The sequence below is a fragment of the Megascapheus bottae genome, chromosome 12 (assembly GCF_031878675.1).
Source record: "Megascapheus bottae isolate mThoBot1 chromosome 12, mThoBot2.hap1, whole genome shotgun sequence".
NCBI lineage: Eukaryota > Metazoa > Chordata > Mammalia > Rodentia > Geomyidae > Megascapheus > Megascapheus bottae.
In genome coordinates, this window is record NC_143520.1 from 8,107,501 (window position 1) to 8,129,268 (window position 21,768).

General features: G+C 40.3%; 1 long non-coding RNA gene across 1 annotated transcript in view; it reads left to right on the plus strand.

Moving 5' to 3' along the window:
* The first annotated feature begins 10,882 nt into the window (after positions 1-10,882).
* The window catches only part of LOC150056169 (uncharacterized), a 75,932-nt gene continuing 65,046 nt past the window's right edge, over positions 10,883-21,768 (plus strand). The window contains exons 1-2 of the long non-coding RNA XR_016537301.1: positions 10,883-11,185; positions 12,337-12,549. This is a non-coding gene — a long non-coding RNA (uncharacterized LOC150056169). The remainder of the gene's footprint in view (positions 11,186-12,336; positions 12,550-21,768) is intronic.

Genomic DNA, 21,768 nt, shown 5'->3' on the forward strand with positions numbered 1-21,768 from the left:
TTTTAGGCTAATGTGAGTTTGCTTTTAATCACTAGATTTGCATCTGTCATTATAACCCTTTAGTGAATATCTTGTAGCTGCCACCAGGTGAACAGTAATGTTTTTGGTTATAGATTCTTAGGTACGCTTTTACAAAACACACATAAAAGAAAATCATATTAGAATCCAAGTCAATAAAACTTTTTCTTTAGAGATTCTTACCATTAAAATGACATATGAAAATAATTGTACATATAAACAATGGAATAAACTAGAAAATGACATAAAGTCAAGTGCCAGGTACAAATTTAAGAATGTTGCTTACTAAACCTCAATGAGTTGCAAATTATAGTATAAGTCTGATCTTCCTTACTAAAACTAAACTAGAAAGTAAATATACCTGATTTCATGAAGAGAGCCAAATTTTCTACTGCTACATTTGTCAAAATCTTTGAGACTTTGGGAATAAATATACTTAAAAGTTCAGAAGTTAAAAGGTGTTCACGTTATCACCTTTTCTAGACAAATATATTCACAGAAAATGTGCAGTTTCCTCTGTATATTTCTTGTTTTATAATGGTAATGGCCTTTTTTCTTTCAATACAAACATTTATTTTACAGAATTTTGTTAGTGTTACCTAATTCTTTTCTCCTTTCAGAAAATCCTCTTGTCTGACTCAATTCTTATTCCCAAACCTTATATGCACAGGGCTTTATGAAATCCTTTTATTTATCAACAATAATAATGATGAAGAAAATAACTATATTAATACCTCCAAACATTGTTCCATTTTTTTTTTTTTGGCCAGTCCTGGGCTTGAGCTCAGGGCCTGAGCACTGACTGTCCGTGGACTTTCTCAAGGTTAGAGCTCTACCACTTGAGCCTCAGCACCACTTCTGGCTTTTTTCTATGTATATGGTACCAAGAAATAGAACCCGTGTACCTGCATGCTAGGCAAACACTCTACCACTAGGCCAAACTCCTGGCCCCTGTTTCATGTTTTTCAAGTCTATAAGTGTTTCCAAATAGACTGAATGTTAAGTGAGTTTATGTGTATGTGTGTGTGTATGCGTGTGTATTTTTTCAAAAAACTTTATTTTTAGTGGTCTTAAATTCAATCAGCTCCTATAGAGAAAACTAAAGAAATGATTTCAAGTTAATAAATAATTTGAGTTTTCCATATGTAAATCTATTTAAATCATTCATAAGCTATTTTCCGGAATAAATGGAATCTGGAATTCAGCTTCCTTTCTCAATTGTGTGGGTGACCAGGAAGGAGATTGATTAGTATTTGTAATTTAAAATGACTTGTGCTAGAAATATAATAAAAGAATATATATCCTTTAAAAATTTTTAATGAAGCATTATTAAAGTAGTATAATGCATGTTAGAAAAGCTGACAAATATAGTAAAAAGTAGGAAGAAATAGATTTAAGTTCTATTTTCTAAAGACAGTCACAGTTAACATTTTGTAATTTTTTCTAGGTTTACAGTTCTTTATAAAACCAGTTTCACAAGTCAGAAAGGTCTTACAGGATATAAAAACTATGAGAAGGGGCCGGGAGTTTGGCCTAGTGGTAGAATGCTTGCCTAGCATGCACGAAGACCTGGGTTCAATTCCTCGGTACCACATACATAGAAAAAAGCCAGAAGTGGTGCTATGGCTTAAGTGGTAGAGTGCTGGCCTTGAGAAAACTCAAGGACTGTGCTCAGGCCCTGAGCCCAAGCCCAGGACTGGCAAAAAAAAAAAACAAACAAAAAACTATGAGAAGTAATTTCCCTGTTAGTATATTAATATTAATAATATACATGGAAAGGTAAGGTACACCAAAAGGCCATGGTATAAATTTAAGTAAAGACCGCCATTATGTTTTCCTTCAGTTAATGCAACACTTTCTACTTGTGATTGCTAAAAGTTGCTTTCAAGAGATTAGCTGAAGAGCCTCATAGATACTTATCAAAGAACTATATCCTGGGAATTTATTCACTAATGATATCACATTCATACAGCAGGGCATTAGCCATTGGAATTATAAGGATTAAAAAATAGCATGTGAAATAGTTATGAGCCATTGCTATGCAGAAAATCAGATTTAAGTTTTATGTACAATATGATCTTGATTATGTCTTTATAAAATAGAAGAAATATGGTACCCTAAATAGCACAAAACACTGAAAGTTATGTTTGTGTGCTAAGATTACAATAAATCTGTTTTTCTCTAATTTTTAGCACATTAAAACATTTCTATAATGAATACTAGTCTCTTAAAATTTTTTTCCTCTCAAAATAAAATCAGTACCATGAACGATCACATTGTTCCGTTTTGTGGGACGCATACTTGGAACACAAAGGAAGAAATTAATAGCAGCAAGCATCTCTAGCTCGGAACATTTCCTGCGTTCCTAAGCACGGGGCAGCTGTTTGCTCTGTAATAGTCCGCTCTGAGTTTTATAGAAGCAACATTTTTTAATTGAGTGCTTTGAAGAGACTTCACAACCAGGTAGAGAGCAAAATAGAGGCCCTCTATGTGGTTGTGCTGGCTTGTAACACAGTTTGAAATGGTTTTAGCCAGTTACAGCCCTCTCCCTGTTGGTGCCCCCCTTTCTTAGAAATCAGCCGCCCAGGCACAAGGCTCCTGCAAACCTGCGGATCACAAATCATTTAGCCAGGAGGAAGCCTGGTGACCAACCCAGCCCTGAGCTGTGCCTTCTGCTCCACTCTCTGTTTTCCTTCCCAGGCCTCAGCCACAGGGAACACCCCAGGGGTTTCTTTGCTTACTCCAGCAAACATGAATGACACTCACTTTTGACTCTGCAAAGATCTGGTTTGGTGACACTTCCTTTCTGGGTACGTCCTGTTCACTGCTGATTTTGAAAGTACCCTGTTCTATAAGACCTTTCCTCAATTACAAAACCCATACAGAAGGGCCTAAGGTTTGGTTTCTGCAGTTTGGTTCAGGTAGTTCCCACCGTGGTCTATGGAGAAGGAAGGCCATCACAAAGCATAAATTATCTTTACATAATAGAAAAGAAAATATAGTTGACCTTCAATATCTGTGACTACTGCATCTTGAATGCAGACAACTGCAGACCGAAAATGTCTGAACAAGCATAACATATTGAATATTTTTCTCATCATTCACTAAACAACCTCCCCCAATAATTTGTGTGTGTGTGCGTGTGTGTGTGTGTGTGTGTGTATGTATGTTGGTAGCTTAAATTCAAGGTCTGGGCACCTGACTCAAGTTTTTCTGCTCAAGGCTGGTACTCTCTCACTTTAGCAACATCACTTCCGGCGTTTTGATGGTGAATTGGAGATAACCTTCTGAACTTGGCTCCTGGGCTGGCTTTAAACCTAGATCCTCAAATCTCAGCCTCCCAGGTAGTTAGGTTGAGTCAATAACACGCTGTCAGGGTTTATTTTTTAATCTGTATTTTCTTATGTCCAACAATGTGCATTAATTTTCTGTTTGTCTTAATAAACACAGATGCACATTATTATTTTTATGAGTGAATAGTATTCACAGGGCATAGTATATCTATTTAAAAGGCCTATTTATAGACATTTCATTCATTTTAACTTATTTTATTAGTACTATCCCATTTTATACGGGTGGTAATAGAATAAAAGTATGAGTATTGATTTTTTAAAATCATTTTTACATAAATTTCTAGAAGTGAAATCAGTGGTCTTCGAGATACCACTTCAGTTACATGGCTTACCATTTGAGCCATACCCACTGCCTTTTTATTTTTAGGTTTTTGATTCATTTTTTTCCCCAGGAGGTCTCAGGGTTTTTGCTTGGAGCCAAACTCAACCATTATCCTCTTACCTAGGCCTCCCTTCTAGTGGTGAAGCAATTGTGTCCTACCATGTTGAGCCCTCTAAACCAATGTACAGGAAACGGTTTGGCATGTTCATGTACAAGTCATGTGGACATATCAGAACAATTCTTTTAAGATTTAACTCAGCTCCGTTCACTCCTGTGCATAAATTCTCTGTTGACTTCCCTTTCCTCTTGAGTTAAAAGTCTAAGTCCTTCTGTGACTTTCAGGGCCTCGTAGTAACTACTCTTTATCTATCCAGTTATTTCTTTGGCAGTATTTTGAATCCTGGAACTCTGAAGTGAGGATCCCATTAGCTCCTCAGTAGTGCTATTTGAGAGAGGGATACCAGGCTCAGACTCACATCTTGGTAACCTTATTCTCCTAGAGCAATGTTGCATGGAGCTAATCATCCAGAGAGAAGTCACTTGGTCAGGAATTAGGAAAACACCTTCAGCGCATATATTCAAACACATAGAGCCTCACACACACAGCGTGTCCTAATCTCCCTGCTCTCCTCAGTTACCAAGTACTATGAATTAAACAGACTCCCCAAATGGCTTGCAGTATCCACAGCCTGTAGGTGAGACAGCAAGTATGAGGCCCAGAGCTACACACACACACACACACACACACACACACCAGACATGTTATGGGGTTAAACTCAGGGCCTTGTGTTTTCCAGAGAGGTGCACTAGTGTTTGAGCTATGCCTGAAGCCCATTTGCTTGAGTTTTTGAATAGGGCCTTAACATTTATATTTGGACTGACCTGGATTTCTTTTGTGTGTGTGATATTTTTTTTTTTTTTTTTGCCAGTTGTGAGCAAAACTCAGGGTCTGAGCACTGACTTTGGACAGCACCACTTCTAGCTTTTTTCTATGTATGTGGTACCGAGGAATTGAACCTGGGTCATTGTGCCTGCTATGCAAGCACTTTACCACTAGGCCAAACTCCTGAAATCCCCTGACCTGGATTCCTATCTTTCTGTTTATATTGCTCATGTAGTTGAGATGGCAGGAAGGCAAATACCACTGTGATTGGCATTTTATTGTCTGAGGTGGGATCTTGTAAAGCCCCATCCCAGGCTGACCTTGACCCATGATACTCATAATTTTAAACTCCCAAGTAGGTTCAATTACAGGTGTAAGCCACCATACCCAACCCAATCCAAACTGTTGAGTTGTACTCTATACTAATGCATCCCAACACCCCAGACTATGTAACGGATTTCTTTCCCACTGAGATGTCAGTCACAATCTTGTTTCCTCTGCTTTCCATTCTCCTTGTTGTTGGGCTTCTAGGTATTGCAGGTGGAGCTGGCAGGCAGTTTAGTTTGAATTTCAACTCAAGTGTTCTTTTGAAACAGCTTTTAATTAAAAAGTTAGCTCTCCAAGATTCATCGAATATCTGGCTAGCCTGAAGTTCCATTACAAGCCTAGAGAAAAACGTCTATACCTGTTTGTTGGCTTACTTTCTTATTTAGTGTTAAGGACAGATGGGAACACAAGTAACCAACTCTGGCTGAAATGAAGAGTGATAGGTGGCGGGACATCAACTGAGGTATGCTTGGCCTTGTAGAGTGAAGGAACCGAGCCTGTGAATCACTGGGATCCAACCAGGCTGAGAAGGAAAACAGAGGGAAGAAAGTTTGTCCAGGTTGTCACAGGAGCTGAGAAAGATAGATGAGGTCCACAGGTGAGGCTTGTTCTTTCTCATTTGACTAAGGGTGAGAAGCAGATCAACACAGAGCCAGGACAATATAGGACAATATACAGCCCCAACCAATGGGTTTAAATTCCTAGAGGAGATGGGAAATAATGAATTATTTTTGTAGAGCAATTATTTGTGGTAGGCACCTTTTATCTTTTAGGACTTTTGGGGGGATTGAAGAGGATATCATATTAATATTTCTAAGAGAATGTTAAAAAACATTTTGGCCTCAGTGACAAGTCTCTTCACCTTTATTTTTTTTCTTTTTTGCCAGTCCTGGGGCTTGAACACAGAGCCATGGGCACTGTCCTTGCATATTTTTTGCTCAAGGCTAGTGCTCTGCCACTTGAGCCACAGTGCCACATTTGGATTTTCTGTGTACGTGGTATTGGGAAATCAAATCTGGGTCTTTGTGCATGTTAGGCAAGCACTCTGTCACTAGGCCAAATTCCTGGCCCCCCCATTCACCTCTTTAACTCTCATTTTACTCACTTGAAAGATGGGTATCATAGTTTCTACCCTGCAGAGTTCTTACTATCTACCTTGTAGAGCAGATGCAGTAGTCCAAGCTCTGTGTCTGTAATCAATTATTGGTGCTGTTGTTACTCTTAGTATTAGCATTGAAAAGTGAGGTGGAGGTCAATAGGCCTAACTTCTTATGCTAGAGATAAAGACCTGAGCCCTCCGAGCTTGTAGATCCTGCCTTGAGGTCCTACAGTCTCCAACCTCAGATTTATTGGTTGGTGGTTCAGATTTGCAATGAGGTGAGAAGTCCTTGTACTCAGCTTTTTACTTAGTTTTAAATTTTTGGTTTTTGACAGTCTTGGGTCTTGAACTCAGGCCTGAGCACAGTCCTTGGGCTTTCCTCAAGGCTAGCACTCTACCACTTGGGCCACAGCACCACTTCTAGCTTTTTCTGTGTATGTGGCACTGAGGAATTGAACCCAGGGCTTCATGCATGCTAGGCAAGCACTCTACCACTAGGCCATGCTCCTAGCCCTGTAGGGTGCTTTTGTTTTAGACTCTTACAAATTTCCTCAGTCTGTGTCTTCCTGAGATACCATGCACTCCATACCCATGTGATCTGAGGTCCATGCAAATATTGTTGTGATCACTGAGCTTTCCTGCTATGTAAAGCATAACATTTTTATATGCACAGACAGAATATTTAATCCATTCCATCTAAGAATTAGTCCACCTGTCTCCAGTTTCTAAGGTCTATTTTAAATGCTTTACCTCCACTATGTTTACCTTTGTGCAGCCCTTTGAGAAAATACTTGGATTTATAACAGGGCCTGTTGGGGTGGAAATATTGACAATCTGGATTTTGAGTCTATCTAGAGGGTTGGCTCCTGAACATGAGGCTCCACTCACACATGTATTATAACAATTTGAAGGGCTGAGTCTCAGAGCCAAGGATGGTCACTTTAAGGGGATTGATGAGCTGGTTTTAGGATCTGCAGTCCATCTCTGATATGGGTGGTCCACCAGACATCACTCATGGCAGAAGCCCTTTTGGTTGGCTTCGGTGTCCCACCCAAGGCATAAGTCCTTATCTTCACTTGACTAGTCAGGTCTCCTAAAACAGTACATGACAAGTACCAAACTCAATACCTGGGTTTTATAAGACTGGTTGATGCTTAACCAGGGCCACCTCTCCAGAAGGATTTCAGAGGAGCAGAGAAATTATTAGAGTCAGTTTAGTAGGGTCAGGGAGTGAGACTGCCATTTACTGTTCCTTCTGATAGGAAGCTGGGCTGACCTTGACTCAGGTGTAGGCATCCAGACTTGTTCCCTGCTTGGTCATCTGTTTGGGTCATTAGAAAGTTTGCTATGGTATTTCCAGGCTTTTATCAGATTCCTGCTGTTGGAAATAATTTTGATTAGCTTGTTACTTGACTACTCCAAATATGTGTCCACTTACTTTCCTATATTGTCCCTACTTGATTTTTCCCTTTTTCATAAAAAAACTTTGAATTTAGATAACATTGCTTTTAATAAAATATCTGGGAAGAAAAGTAATCTTAAATGTTTTTATGCAAAAATGAATAAACAATTGTTAAAACCTGTGCAATATAAGTAATCAAAATTCAAGACCCTGTCACAATTTGAGTTTCAGACTGCCCTTCCTCTGCCTTTTGTATGAGCCAGTTCATGATTGCGACAGAATATTCTGAAGATATTTACATTCACACAAACACATATACAATAAGATAGTTGGACATGTGTACATAAGAATTGAGCTATAAAATTGACTGTATTAACTTAGCGAGCTCTCAGATCCACCTTCCCATTCTCCCCAGTGCACCTCTAGGGCAATGAGGAAGAGTGCCTCCTTTGCTCTGCTTTTCTTAGGCTCCCTAGACCTAGAATTCTTATTCTCCATTTTCAGCCGGTCTCATGACTATTTTCCTGTGCACTAAGCTCTCTGTATTGGAAGTTGTGCACCCTTTTTGGACTCAAGTCCCCCTACTGGGATTTCTCACACCAACTGAGATGGAGATTGCTCTTTCCTCACAGGAGGAAACCTGTGTTTCTGCTCTTACTGCGTATTGAGGACACCTCTCAGTCATACTCACCTCCTGAAAATTCCCAGCCATTTAGGTAGTGTTTATTGTTATAGCCCAGCCACTCAGGTGGGATTCAAACTTGCCACAATAAAGTCACCAGTACTCAGTGAACCGACCTAGGAGTCTTTTTAATCGCTGCACAGGGATGGCTGCCTGACTTCAGGTTGGTAGAGAACAGCCTAAACAACACATGCAGGTGATCCTAACCACACACAGGTGACTGTCACTGTACCATGTCACTGTGTGACACCCTAAGTCACTAAACTCAAGAATGAAATCACGTGGGTGGTCAAGCAGGTCAAGCGTTTTTACAAAAATAAAGCCAGAAGTTTGAGGCTAAGCTTGACAGGTCATCACATTTATAACCCAAACTTTTCCTGCCTTGGCCTGTGTACAAGTTACTTGGTTATCAGGGTGCCTGCTGGGGCCCCTGTACCACCTGGCGGATTCACTTTTGATTTAAGGTCCATTGTCACAGGTTTAGCTCACTCTGGAGCCTGCCACAGCAGGACACACTTCCTCCTAAAGAGGGGATCCCCAATGCACCCCCACTTTGGGGTAACATGAAAAATCCTGATTCCCCAAATAGTTGGAAATGTGCTGAAATACTGGAGTGTTGCCTGGGACCAAGACAAATCAAAAGGAGTGGGAAGGACAAAGCTACTTCTGAAGGTCACACTGCCAGGTAAACAATTGGGACAGGTGGACGGTCTACCCTGCTTCTATCCCAAGTGGGGTACTGACCTTTATTTTCATTAGTCAGAACTCACATTTACTATCTTGCATGATTGGCTGGTTTGAAAAGGGGTTAGAAATTTATTCAAGAAATCAACCAAAACTAGGACACTTGGCCAAATTGTCAGGAAAACAATTCTTATCTGGAGGTCCATCATTTGAGCCATGCCTCCAGCCCCTAGAAAAACAATTCTTATAACTAGTGTAGCTTAACTAAAACAGTTTCTTGTGCAATGACAGCTACCCTTTAAATGGCAATGCTTATGTCAAGCAATCATTTTGACAGAGAAGTTTCTACTTCTTCTACCTTCATTACCCTTCTCCCTTCACGCCAGCCATTGCCTGTACCCTTCCATCATACATTAACAGATACTGCACACAACTGGTGGTGCAATGACTCTGGTCTGCTAGATAATGAGCCCCTTTTTCTGGGTTGTAGAGACTTATAACAAAGACTTTCTGTTGTCATGAGCACCTGTCTTCCAGAAGGTGAATGGAATAGCAGTGGCTGAGTCAGGCTTCCTGAACGTAGGAGTTAGCAAGAGCTCTAGTCTTTTCCTTCTCTCCTCAAAAGTTAGTTCCTTCAATTTCCACATCTAAGCATATGATCTCAGTGGAGCTCATTGTGTATCTGGAAGCAGGCATATTTGGTCACATGTTCTAGATCTAGAAACCATCATCGATTGATGATTAGTTTAACTTAAGGAAAGGTCTCCAGGAGAGTACCCTAGGTTGCTACAGGGGCCTTAGAATGTTTTTTGTTAAGGTGGGCTTGGATTTCTTGAACCCAATTCACTACAGATAAAGAGAATGGTGTGGCAAAGAGAATTGGTGCAGCAGAGAGATGAGAAACCTGTAATCTGGGAGTCTACCTCAGTTGTGGGTTTTTGTATCTTCATGATACAAATTCTTTCATGATAAATTTCTTTCCTTAGGTCTATAAGGTTAGATTGTTTTCTGTCAAAGTTGCTGCTTGACATAGCACCACCCTCTTATAAGAATCTATTCTACAAAATAAATGCAAATGGGAAAGGTATTTGGAAAGAAACAGGACAGTTCCTCAAATAGTTAAACATGCTACAAATTGTTATCAATATTACCCAGCGATTTGATTCTGGAAAAATATTCACTCTTCCACCCAAACTGTAATATCCCAGCCATTTTACGGAGCCCCCAAACCCCAGCAATAGAGTCACCCGTATTTAGCAGTATAGTGGCTATTCTCCACTTTCACGCTGATAGAGAGAAGCCCCAAATTTCAGTGGGGCTGAGCTCTTAAGGGTAAACACTGCATGCTGGTACTTGTAACCACTTGCAGATGGTCGTGCAGGTTAAGCATTTTTACGAAAACACAAACCATCTGGCAGGTAAGTCGGCCAGGTTATCACAAAACTTGCACATAAAATTTCACAGAATTATTCATAACATTCAAAAAGTAGGAACAACCAGAATGATCATCAAGCAATAACTGTTTAAACAAAATGTGGTAAAAAAAAAACCCAAGAAAATATTCAGAAATTAAAATGAAGCACTAACTCATGCTACAGCATGGATTAACAAAATATCCATAGCTTAGGATTTCAGAACAGAGTTCAGGTCACAGACACTGAAAGTGGGTTAGTGGCTGTCAGGGCCTGGAAGAGGGTCAAGAAATGCTAGTGAAAATGAAGATGCCCTGAAGTTACAGAAAGTGCACTAAAATGGATTGGGGTGGGTGACAAATACACATCTCTGTGTAGATACTATAAACCACAGAACTGTACACTTATGTGGATGAATTGTATTACATGTGCATATATATCAACAAATCTGTGAAGAAATAATAAAAAACCAACTATTCCATCCTGTTGTAAGAAGTTTTTTTCTAGCGATGGGAGGTGTAGAATATCAGAGTTGTTTTCCTAAGTGCCTGCTTTAGCCAGGTGTCCTGGTTTTGGTTGATTGTAAGAGGTTAACGTTTACATGATCAAACTAGCCAATCACACAAGAGTGTGGACCTAGTCCTGACCAATCAGGATAAAGGGCAGGACCATAGTCGGCATAAAACGCAGATGACCTGCCTTCCCCGTGCACTGCTTGCTTAACTTCTTGTCGTTTGGCGGAGATGAGCTTTGCCCTGCCAGTTCCTTTCTACTTGAGTGCCTTCCTGTGTGACACCTAAAATCCAGAAATATTTCTAATAACTTGAAGACCTGGCTGGGATCTTTCATCTCATCCGAGGGGGTCCTTGGCCCTTCGAGGACCCATCCTGCTCCCTTTCCATAACTCCTTCATGGCTGACAACGGGTCTCAAGTTGCTAATTGCAAGGCGGCCATCCTGATAACGGGGTGAACTCATGTACCAGATAAGGCAGGAAAAAGTGGGTAGTAGATATATTATTTTTTGAACATTGATACCCCTTCCCATGTTTTTCTCCTACTTTCCCGCCCCCAACCCTCTTCCACTCAGGGCCTGAGCACTCTCCTTGGGCTTTCTCAAGGCAAGTGCTCTACCACTTGAGCCACAACAATGCTGGTTTTTTCTATGTATGTTGCATGTAGATATCGAACCTGGGTTTTCATGCATGCTAGGCAAGCACTCTTCCACTAGGCCAACTCCTGCCCCGCCCCTCTCATTTTCATTTTTGAGCTCAATTTCTATGCATGTTCTATGTGTTCAAAGTAAACTTTACTGTGCACAGTGTGTGTAAACATCTTCAGAATGGCCTGTTTTTAACACATAAGCTATCAGGTCTAACCATATATAATTCAGAAATTGTCTCAAGTAGGAGAAAAAAAAGGTGTTTTTAAACTCAGGTGGCAACCAAGGTCTTAATTTTTTAAATATTTTTTATTGTAATTAATAAAAGAGTTACATGATATTTGCCAGATAGAAGGTGCATTAATTCACATACATTGATACCCTTTCACTCTTAATTTATTTACCAAGCATGGGTCTTAAGAAGTAGGTCTAATGGTTACTGCATTGAAGTTTTCATAAATGTTAGGAGGAAAACCTGACAAGAAAGATGGGAAGCTAGGACATGTTTTTGTCATTAAGTAATAAGATTGTTAAAAATCAGTTCCATTGGTGTAGGGTAAGGGGAGAAAATAGAAAAATAGGAGGAATAACTTAATACCTAGGATGCCTATCTAAATCCAGCCACACTTTGAACAGGAGGGTAGTCACCAATGACTGCTTGAACCTGACAGAACATCAGGCCAAGGAGAAACCCTCTCTCAGATGAAACTTCTGTCGAGGGTTCTTCTGGGTGGCTGAGGGAAAACACATTGGATATTTGGCAACAGGTGGGGAGCTACCTGACTGTGCCTGGGTTAGGCCAACTGAAAAGTGACTGATCATCCCCCAGCAGACTGCATTTGTGATTTCTTAGTTCCCCAGCTCATATCTGCCAACTACTGAAGTGAGGTTTGATCAATAGCAAAGGAAAAGATAAAATTGTTCAGAAAAAGCTGATCATTTAAGCCCTGGAAAGTTGACTATATGTGCTGGATCTCTTCCTCTACTTTCTCAGGTTGCAAATCCTTGGAGTTTCCAGTTCCCCCTCCCCTAACTGGAGTCCTGTAAAGCCTGGAAGGAAGACAAACTTAATCCCACTTGTGAGAATCAGTCCTCACAACGGAGAGAAAACTAGAACAGCAAAACAACATCCGTCTCATCACAATCAAGGTTGTTCCACCAAAATTCAGGGTCGGCGCAATGTGAAGTTATAAATGCTTCCACACTGGTAAGTCCTCCCTTAAACACAACTCCCATGTCTATGAAACAAAGCCACGGGACAATGTGAGGCAGCGATAGAGCATCAGCTGAGTTAGAACAGTTTCTCTGAGTTCCTGCTTTCGAAAGGTGTTGCGATGTGATTGTTCATGGACACATTCTTAAACTAGTGAATCGCACAAGACTGTGAATTTAAAGTTTTGACCAATAACAAAGGGTAGCTAACACATTAAGGGTAAAATCTGACTCAAAAGCTTTTTTTAATGCTCTGGCCAGGCGGTTGAGTAGTGCCAAGGTGACTTGGGGCTTTACCGGGCTGGCTTCATAGCATGATCTTCAGATCTTAGATTGCTGAATAGCTAGGATTACAAGCATGAGCCAACAGAATCTGGCATATTGCTGTATAGTTTTTTAAAAATGTAATTTAAATGTCACAGGCTCAAGATTATTTGCATCCAAATTTTAATGCCATAGTGAGTATCTTTGGAAATGAAATTTTGGATGCATTTCTGTTTCTAATGCATGGTATTAGCACGGTGGGGTTGGAAAAATGTCAAATTCCTGTGAAGAGTGGCCACCAAAGAATATTTAAAAGTGTAACTAAAAATCTCATTGGTATTTGCTTTAATTACTTGACTTGGGTAATTCAGGCAGGACTACATCTTTCTGCATATTGAATTATAGCATTAAGTTCTTAAAACATTTAGGGAATGATTGAAAACAAATTTAAACAGGTATCTCACTTTTTATTATATTTCTCTGTCCTCCCAAGGGAAGAAGAGACATTCCATGTAAATTATGGACTGGTATATCCAGCACTGAGGAACTGGAGGGTTTGGGGTCTCAAACTCCTGGCTTTGCATTTTATTTGAAGGAATGTGCATCCCCTTCCTATCTTGGTCAGTTTTCATCTGCTAACTTGATAACTTTATAGCTACCCATAGGGTGCAGTGGTCTAGAAGCCTGTTCTGTGGTTATCTCAGCTCACTCATATGTAGAATGTTTTTGTAGTCAGCCATGATTTGGGATATTCTGGCAAGTTAAAGTTTCCAGGGATGGAATCCAAGGTTTCACTACTTCTGGAACCTAAGTAGGTAATAGGATAATGGCCTATTGGATTTCCCTTTGGTCCACAATTGTGTATGGGAAATAGGATTCATTTAAGACATTCACATCTGGGTAATAAAGTGGTTATTTTGTTTCACTCTTACCATTTCTCCTTGTGCGTTTTCTGCTTTGGGACCCCAGTGGAAAATCTGGAATTTGTATATTTCTTGATCACTAGCCAAATGCCATCTAATTTCTCCTTAACCACAAATAAAGCTTTAGCAAACAGACATGCTAGAGGAATCTAAACTTGGGATGGGATGTGCAAGTATGCTGTTTTGGAGAACAAGTACATAAATTTTTGCCTGATGGAAGTTTTGTACTTTAGAAGGTAAATGAGAAAGGAATAGGAACAGGCAGGACTAAAATTAAATACCATTTTAGAAAAGAAAAGCATTACAGAGCTTATATATTCTGGTTGCTGACTTGAAGTTGTGGTAGGAGTTTGGAATGTTCTAATCTGTTCAGCATGAGCTCAAAACAGCTTTGCTAAGGAGGTAGACATAGGCTCCTCAAAGCTGGATGAACCCAGAATGTGGCAGTATCTGTGTCCTTTTGTGACCCAGCTACAAATTACCCATCTTTCACAACCACATGAATTTAGTTCTAACTTCAGTGTTTTGTTTTTCTTTTTTTGTGAAAGGGTGATATTTGCCTTGGTGCCTCAGGAAGTTTTAGCCATTAATATCTAAAAGTACTCAATTTCTCAATGATGGAGAGATGTCATCCCCATAGTCCCAGTGACATCTCAACAAGAAACTTAGAAATGTTCTAGTCTAAGTCAGGCGCAGTGACTTAAGTCTATTTACAGCTACTCAGGAGGCTGAGATCTGAGGATCAAGGTTCCAAGCCAGCCTGGGCACAAAAGGACCAGAGACTCTTCAATAAACCTCTAGAAAATGGGAAGTTGGGCTTAGCACACGGGTAGGGTGTTAGCCTTGAACTGAAGAGCTCAGGGACAGCACCTAGGTCAAGTTCAAGCCCCATGACCCACAAAAAACTGTGCTAGTCTAAATAGAAAGGTGTAAAGTGTCATCTAATGTTCTGGCTGGGCATTAGTACTGTCATACCACACTGGGCTTTGGTGGACTGTCGAAGGTATGTTAAGTCTTTTGCTTTATCATGCTATTTCCTATCTACAAAAAAATCACCATAGCTACTTATCAGTCACAGTGCTAAGAGGGAGAGAATAAATGAGAATGCTTAGTTAGGTCTTGCTACATGCTTAGTAAGTACAGACTTCAGAGGCCTTTAGTATTTAAGCTGTCTGGAAGCCATTCTCCTGCCCACCCCGATAAATGTACTTATAGCTGTGTTACTCCTGGACAAAGAATTGTTCTTCAAATATCATTAACTGTACAAGTATCTCTGAGTAAGAAATACACTGATATTGGCCATCAGCTGTTTGAAATTATTTGGTTTGAATTCATTAAAGGAATATTGTAAGGATAGGATGAGTTAACCACAAGAAAGCTATTCAGTGTAGTCAATAAATTCAACATGATTTGTGTGTAATGAGTTAGTTTTGTCTCTATGTTGGAACATATCACTGTTTAGGGGTGAGTACTAGGTTAAATATTGTTAAGTATTTGACTTGTTCTTAGGCTTCAGGTAAGATACAAAAATTTTTATTTTCTTGAAGGTATAGAGTAGAATTTACCTAACCTTGTGTTTGTTGATCACTGTTCTGCTCTGAGCTTCTATCAGTACAGGGCCCCAGTGGAATGAGAGAATGAATGGAAAGGGAAACAAGGTCAAGGAAAAAGCTGTGTTCCATTGTCTAGAGAGGGTGGCATTGGGAAGAGTCAGCCCTTACTAAAATGCCATAGACAGGATTGTTTATAGGCACTGATTATTGTGCTGGAGGCTGAGCGTCCCAAGATGAAGGCTGGCTGTGTCCTCACAGGGTGAGGGATCCAGCTTACTCTGTGCAGTCTCTTTTTAAGAACATCAGTCGAGTTCCCAAAGGCTCTGTCTTCATTGTTTGATTAGTTTCCAGAGGGTAACACCTGTAGATTAGGATTTCAAAACTGAATTTCGGGGAAGACAGAGTAACAAGAAAAAAGTAAAAGATGTTTCTAAAGGCATCCACCTAGTAGATAACTATAAATTTCTTTATTTGCAGAACATTTGTTCAAACTTACATCCCCACCCCAGCCACATATAAGAATGTTTGCTTTTCTGAATTAACTACCAGCCATGGTCTTGATATCTGTGTCCTTCCTCAGGTTGATAATTAGAATCAAGTTGGTGGTATTCAGAAGTAGGAGCAGTCTGATGCGGTGGCTCACACCTGTAATCCTAGCTACTCAGGAGGCTGAGATCTGAGGATCAAGGCCAGCCTGGGCACTATAGACCATGGGAGCCTTATCTCCATTTAACCAATAGAAAAATAGAAGTGGCGCTGTGGCACAAGGGTAGGGCGATAGACTTAAGCTGAAGAGCTCAGGGAGAGCACCCAGGCCCAGAGTTTAAGTGGAGTGCTCTCCTAGCATGCAGGAAGCCCTGGGTTTGATTCCTTGGTACCTCAGACATGGAACAAGCTGGAAGTAGTGCTGTGGCTCAAGTGGTAGGGCAACAGCCTTGAGCAAAAAATGTCCAAGGACAGTGCCCTGGCCCTGAATTCAAGCCCCAGGATTGGCAAAATAAAGAGCATTGGAAAGAGATCAAGTCATGAAGGCCCAATGCTTCTGCTTGGGCATCAGTGCTCTTCTACAAGTGGCTCCACAGCAGCCACTGGGGAAGAATGATGAGGAAAGACTATGAGCAAAGAAATAGGCCCTTGCTAGGCACTGAATCTATTAGTGCAATCGACTTTCATGCCTCAGAACCGAGAAATAACTCCTTTCCATCCTCCCTTTCCCCTCCCCTCTCTTTGAGATGGCTTTTCCTATGCTGGTTCTGATGGTCTCAACTCCTGAGATCCACGGGTCTTCAGCCTTTGAAGTGGCTGGGATTATATGTATGACCACCACACTCGGTTAACATTGTGTATATACTATGCAGAACAGACACTTAGCAGCACTAAATAATACTTCACATATTTTAGTGCCAATCTGATAGAATACTACATTATTTTAATGAGCATTACAAACCCAAGTGCTAATCTTCATTTGGGTAGCAGGTCAGGGAAAACTAGTTTACTGGGTTATTTCTTGTTTTGGGGGAGTAAATGTTTATAACTGTAATATTATGGGCATGGATTGTACCCTTTACTAATATATAATGGCTGTCTCTATCTTTATGTACTGATTTTACTGAGAAGTAAATTTTGTCGGAGATTAAGATTGCTACTCCTGCTTTTTTGCATGGTGCATCGGAGTGGAAAATTTGTTTCCATCCTTTCACGTGAAATTTGTTTCTGTCTTTGGTGGTGAGGTGGGTCTCCTGGAGGCAACACATGGATGGGTGGTATTTCTTAATCCAGTCTGCTGCTCTGTGTCTTTTGATTGGATTGTTCAGCCCGTTCACATTTAGGGAGATTATGGAGAAGTGGTCAGTGTCCATTGTTGTTATTTATTTTTACTTCTAGGTTTCTTTTTCTTTCTTTTCCCCTCCTTTTGTGTTTAGTGAATTATAGATATTTGCTTCTTGATGGGGGTTCTTGATGTTCTACTATTTGTTCTCGATTAATTAGTATTCTTTGTAACGCTGGTTTAGTGTACACGTATTCATAAAGCTTCTCTTTGGGGTGAAATATTCTTGTTTCTCCCTCAAATGTAAATGCTAGTTTTGCTGGATATATCAGTCTGGGTTGGCAGTTGTTGGTCTTCAGGACATCAATGATGTTTTTCCAAGCTTTTCTTGCATTTAGGGTTTGTGTGGAGAGATCTGCTGTAATTCAATTTTTTTCCCATTGTAGTATAGCTCTTTCTTCGTTTTTGCAGCATTTAAGATCAATTCCTTGGTATTCGGGTCTAGTGTCTTTACTATGATATATCTAGATGAGTTCCTTCTAGGATCTTGCCTGTTTGGAGTCCTGAAATCTTCAATAATGTGAGTATTTTCCCTTTTGAGGTTGCTATGATTTTGGTGAATAAAGGTTGCATTCCTTTGTCCTGAAATTCTGTGCCCTCCTCAATCCTTATTATACGAAGATTAGACTTCTTTGCTGCATCTGCCAGTTCCTGGAGCTCTCTGTGGTGGATTTCTTGTTTTGACTCCAACCACCTCAACCCATGCAATTCTCACAATTTTACTTATTTTTAGCCATTCCACTAAGATGGCTTATGTGATGATGCCTGCTCCTTCAAAGGCTTGTCATTTTGACCTGTTCAGGCCTAACATGGAGTCTTCCTTGAGCCTTGTTCCAATTCAGGCATGAAGGGGACGTGCTCCCCTCTGGCTTGCAAAAGCCATTGGCTGAGAATATGTGATCTGTGCATGTGTGTCCTCACCTATTGTCTTCTGCCCTCTTGTCACATAGACAACTTCTATCCTACAGCCACCAGCTGACATGCTGCTTCCTTCAGTGATGAATTCTTTCCCCATTTAATATACTTCACACTAGCCAATTTACTCGTTTAACACAATTATCAAAGGGCACAGAGGATTTTGTAGTAAGAATATGCAATAAGAGAGAAATAACAGTGGAGTCACTGGGATTTTCCTTCAGAAATGGGAAAGAAGGAATTTAATGAGCAGAACCTTTGTGGTGCAGCGGCCCTGAATTCTTTCTTTCTAGAATGTTTATCACCCATTCTGTGACACACAGGTTAATCCGGACTGTTCTGCTCTCTTATCTGAGAGCAACACTGGTAAACTTGGAAAGAGAATTGCCTGCTTTCTGTATTCTTAAGGTCCTGACACAAATTTGAAGAAAGTTAAAGAAAATGACACCACTCAGTGAAAGACTACTACTCAATTCAAGTTGCTTTGTTGTAAGAATTAGAAGCTGTGATCTATGACATCTATGATAACTGAGGGAATGATTCTGGCCTAATAGCTTCAAATAGATTTACAACAGTATTTTCTCATTCTAACCCTCTGATTTTTTTTCTGTATAAACTTGTTTCTCCATGTCTCAAGGAATTCTGCCTAAATTCCTTGAGGGTCTGACCCTTTCTGAGCCTTAGTTTATGTTCCTTTGTTCTTGCACTTGACATTGTCTCAAACAGTCTTGTAAAATCTTGCTTCTGTTCCCTTCAGAATTTTATATACCTCAATGAGGCATTTCCCCCCACTTCATTCAGAAAAAATGGCCACATTGCTTTGGTAACTTTTTTCCTAATGTAGATAAAATTTTTCATGTTTCATAATAGCAAGTTACCTTTTCTGGTGCCACTTGTGTGTGTGAAGTAGCCTAAGACTGTTGTCTAAGCATAGTGGACATTCGCTTAATCTTTATCAGCCTGGGAAACACTGAGAGAGGCTAAGTGAGGAAACAGGATGGTTGGGATGGACAGGTGGGAGTGGCTGGCACAATATGGTATTGCCACTCTCTAAAATGATGGATAAATGGACTTTGTATCAGTAGCAGTCTTTTTTTTTTTGCCAGTCCTGGGCTTGAGCTCAGGGCCTGAGCACTGTCCTTGGACTTTCTCAAGGCTAGAGCTCTACCACTTGAGCCTCAGCACCACTTCTGGCTTTTTTCTATGTATGTGGTACCAAGGAATCGAACCTGGGTCTTCATGCATGCTAGGCAAGCACTTTAACCACTGGGCCAAACTCCCGGACCCCAGTAGCAGTCTTTAATTTGTTCATTTGGTACATATTTACAATCTCAGGCAAAGTGTGTATAATTTCATAGGTAAAATGCTTAAAAATTCAAAATAGAAATCACAACGTGTTTTTTTTTGTAGTACCATGGTTTGAACTCGAGGGTTTTGTATTTATTAGGCACTCTATTGCTTGAGCTATACCTCTAGGTACCTCTAGCCTTTTTGCTCTGGTTATTGTTGAGATCAGATTTCATGTGTGTAGCAGGGCTGGGCTGGACTGTGATTCTCCTATTAGTGCTTCCTACTGTAGCTCAAATGGCGGTGCACCATCTGATCAACTGCTTCAGATAGGGTCTAGCCTTGAGTCATGATCCTCATGATCACTGCCTTTCAAAATAACTAGGATATCAGGCATGAGCCAACAGTACCCAGCCTCATCTAAGTAGTTTTGAAAATCCCTATTATGGTAGGCAATCTTCTGAGAACAATGAAACAAAATTCTGAGATGCAAGTAGCTCTGTTAGTGTGGTCAAAGCCTCAGGAACAGTTGGAATGGAGAGGGGAATCCCTCCTGTTCTGTTTGTCTCGTCAGAACTGGAAGACTTCCTGCCTTAACTAGAACAGGCATATGCAGGTAGGACTTCTGTGCAATGGAAGGAGGGAACATACATGGATGAATTTCCTATTACTTCTCAATCCACTGCCAGATATTAGTAGCTGAGATATGTTTCAGTTACACAGGTCAGATCTCAGGAATGACTCTCGAGGACTAAATCAAGGTGTTGGTAGGGCTGCACTTCTTGTGGAAGCTGGAGGGGAGAGAATCTTTTTTTTTTTCCTAGAGAAAATTGCATCCCTTCACTTGTGGTTCCTTTCCCCATTTTCAGTGCTAGAAATTACTGAGATCTCTGCTTCCTTATTCTCTCTCTCTCTCTCTCTCTCTCTCTCTCTCTCTCTCTCTCTCTCTCTCTCTCTCTCTGTCTCTCTTTCTCTGTCTCTCTTTCTCTCTCTCTCTCTCTCTCTCTCTCTCTCTCTCTCTCTCTCTCTCTCTCTCTCTCTCTCTCTCTTTCTCTCCCTCACCCCCCTCTCTCTTTGGGGCAATGTATAGAGGGGTTACAGTTACATTTGCCATATAGTAGGTACATGACCGCATACATTGATACCCCTTTTCATGTTTTTGTCCCCATTTCCCTCCCCTCGCCCCCTCCCAGTCATCTTGTTTCCCCCCTTCTCTTTCCTATTTCAAATAAAAAAATGTATATACAATATATCAGGTAACAAAGTCAGATATTGTAACAATATAAAACTAACCAAATTTCTTCATATTTTCAAGTTTCTATCTCCTTTTACTTCCAGAATTTTCTGATGAAACCAACTCCCTACCCCTCAATTTCCTTGCCTTAACATTTTCACTGTACCTGCAAAGGCTCTTTTGCCATGTAAAGAGTATACTAAGTTTTGCAAAGTAGAATGTAGACATTGTGGTTGGGAGACATTCTATTTCTTACAATGCAACGCAAAAAGTATTTTGGGGGAGAAGGGTACCAATCTGAAATTATTTGAACATACTTTGTGCAGAAGAACAACTCAACTCTAAAATGATTTTCCTTATACATGAATCTTGGTCTTGAGTTATACTTGTAAAAGCCCAATGGCTACCATTTGACAGTTTTTAGTAAAGAAGGATAGAAATTAGGACATGAAGTTACTTGAAATTATGCCTTAAGCTGGCAGGGATGTGGCCAAAAGGGACCACTACACTGTCAGTGGGAATGTAATCTTGTTTAACCACTCTAGAAAGCAGTATGGAGGTTTCTCAAAAGACTAAACATAAGAGCTCCTCTATGACCCAACAATCATACTTCTGGGCATTATCCAAATAACCACAAATAAGGCCACACTGCAGCTAATCATGCACAGCCATGTTCATTGCAGCATTATTTACCATCGCTAAGATGAAAACCAACCCAGATGCCTCTCACTAGATGCATGTATCAAGAAAATGTGGTTCAAATACACAATGAAATTCTATGTTGCCATCAAAAAATGACACCACCCCATTTTTAAGAAAATGGAAAGACTTAGGAAAAAACCACATTAAGCCAGACCCAAAGAAACATCGGCTCAGTGGTTTCTCTGATTTATAATTATTAGAATATGTCCAGGATAGTCCTAGCAGAAGGTCCCAATGGCTCAATAGCTATGTACGTATGACCATATGATGATGATCCAAGATATGAAAACAAGAGATCTTGCTGAGTGGTTGTTCTTAATGTACTGTATGAAGTTTTTTCCGTTTGGTTTGTCCCCTGTTACTGTTTTTGATTTGGGTGCCCTAGGTCTTATGTATGTGTTTATCTGATTTGGGGAAGGGAAGAGAAACAACACAATAGTGAGAAAAAGGGTGAACCAACACAACAGCAATACTCAACAAGACACTGTTGGAAATGAACTTTACAACT